Genomic DNA, 2,696 nt, shown 5'->3' on the forward strand with positions numbered 1-2,696 from the left:
GATTTTTTATTTTATTTTATAAATTTATAAATATTTTGATCCACAATGAACACCAATAAAGTAGGAGAGAACCAGTTCTTCGATTGCAAACAGGGCATCTTGGTTATTTGTACCAATGTAGTAGAAATAGTGGTCATTTTCTCTCAATAAGTTGCAAATAGGGATATTATGATCATTTTAGAATAAATGGTACTGTAGAATCTTATCCAAAACATATAGCCAAGTTGGAAAAGTAAGGTTCAGAGACATTTGAGTCAACTTTTGGAGAGAAAATGTAAATGGTAGTTTGGTTTGGGGTCCAAAGACTCAAAATATTATTCAAATATGATGGGATAAATATGTTTCAAGATTAATCAATTTGCCCTTTTGGCTAGTTAAATGTGTAAACAGTTACGGACAAGTATAGCATTGTTAGTATTTTTCTTAAAAAATAAAGATAAGAATATTTTTTGTTAATGTCTATATAGATCAATACCAGTAAGTAGAAAAAAACATCAAGATTTTTGTTAAATCTCTCTTTGATGGGGGCATGTAAAACTTTTCAATGTTCTCTCTAATTATTGTTAATAGGAAAAATTGGACGGATTAGTAAAATTTTCTTTTCTTAATACTCCTTAGGCTTCATCTTGCGTTTATAATGTCTCTAAAATACTCAAACTACTTTTTTCCCATCTTCTTCACATAGTAAGATTTTCTAATGGGAATTGTGATCACTTCCGACGATCTTTGATCATGAATGACAAATGAATGAAGAATGATATTATCTTAATTTTAAACATTTAAATGTATTTTTAATTTATGTTTATGATTCATATAAAAATGAAGAACAAAACTGGGATTCTAATTTTTTTATGATTAGGCTATGATGTTTGATTTGCAACAATAATTTATGCATTTTGAGTATTTAGAAGAGATTTATCTAGTATCAAACCCGATTAAAAAAAAAACAAAAAAATCTCGATCACATACATTTTATTGTCTAGTTCAACATTTAATTTTTGGCAAGCCCAATAATAATTAAATGTTGAACTAGACAATAAAAATTGGTGAACTTGACATTAAGTGGTGAGTTTGATACTAAGTATTGAGTTCGACACTAAGTAATTAAATGTTGAACTAGACAATAAAAAGTAGTGAAGTCGACGCTAAGTGGTGAGTTCCATGCCAAGTAATTAAATGATATAGTAGACCCAAAAAAAAAAGTGGTGAACTCGATGCTAAGTGGTGAGTTTGACAATAAAAAATGGTGAACTCAACACTATAATGTGAACCAAATTTGCTTATTTTTCGTTTTTGTTACTTTCATACTTGGTAAATCTCCTCGAAATACCCAAAATACATATATCATAGTTACAAATCAAAAGTTATAATGTAAACATAAAAATTTAGAATCTCAACTTCGTTCTTCATTTTTTTAATAAAATATCAAAATAAATAAATAAAAATATTTCTAAATGTTCAAAATTAAGAGAATATCATTCTTTATTCATCATTGATGATCGAAGATTGTTGGAAAAGATTGCAATTGCCAATGGAAAATCTAACTAAGTGAAGAAGATAAGAGAAGGGTAGTTTGGGCATTTCAAGGACATTATAAATCTGAGATGGGGTCCAAGGACTATTAAGAAAAGAAAATTTTACTAAATGGACTATCAAGAGACAGCCCAAAACTTAGGGACTATATAGAAAAAAATCCCTCGACCAGGGCCCTTTTAGTAATTTTTCCTTGTTAATATTATTGTCCCATCCAAGTCGATTGTATTTTGAGACAACCCTTTTTATCCATGAACTACATAAGGATTGATCCTTATTTGGGTATGTGGGCAACATTTTTCAATGTACAAAATTTGTAATAAATGTGATCATTATATATTATGGCCAACTAGTTTTAACATTCATGAGATCATAAGATATTAATATTTTTACCCCAAAGCACATTGTAAGTGATTTGAACCATGATAGGTCCATTAAGGATATTCAAATACACGATATCTTAGTAAACCTCAAATTTTGACCAGGGCTAAAAAATGAGTTTGGGGACAAATTATTTTTCATGACTCTCACCGGATTAAAGTTTTTTTTTTTTTTTTTCCTTCCAGGTAAAGTAATCGGCATGTGAGCATCGGTTAGCACATATTGGAGAATTGTGCAAAAGATCATCCCAGTCCTCTCCCACTAGATATGTGATTGGTTATATAATTTTGATATACAATGTTTTCATGTTTTGTACCGCTCATACACACCAATGGGCCCTAGTCAAATCATACACAAACTAGGAAGTAAAAATGGATTAAGATAAGTAATTCCTTCTTCTACCTTTTAATTGGGAATATTGCCCTCTTATATAGAGATTTTCTTGGGGCAACCATTGCTCATGATTTCTAAGAAGTCCTGAGACGTCTCCTTTTTTTTTGCATTCCAATACTAGCCCTACCTTTGATACATATGCGGTTGTATGTGTATCCTTCTAATTAAAGCTTAGTAAAGTTTATCACAACGTAATCATGTACGGATATAGGATCTTGCACAAATCAACTATGACCATTTCAGGTTTATAAGGAGTTAGGACAAAAAATCTTCCATGCCAACCATCAATTGTGTTCCTGATGTTCTACAATATTTATCCATTTTATGAAGAAAAAAAAGTGGTACTCCACGGCATTATATGTATGAATAATAAATTTCTTACACATGAA

Source organism: Akebia trifoliata, chromosome 5 (assembly GCF_017979445.1).
Source record: "Akebia trifoliata isolate Shusen 1 chromosome 5, ASM1797944v1, whole genome shotgun sequence".
Lineage (NCBI taxonomy): Eukaryota > Viridiplantae > Streptophyta > Magnoliopsida > Ranunculales > Lardizabalaceae > Akebia > Akebia trifoliata.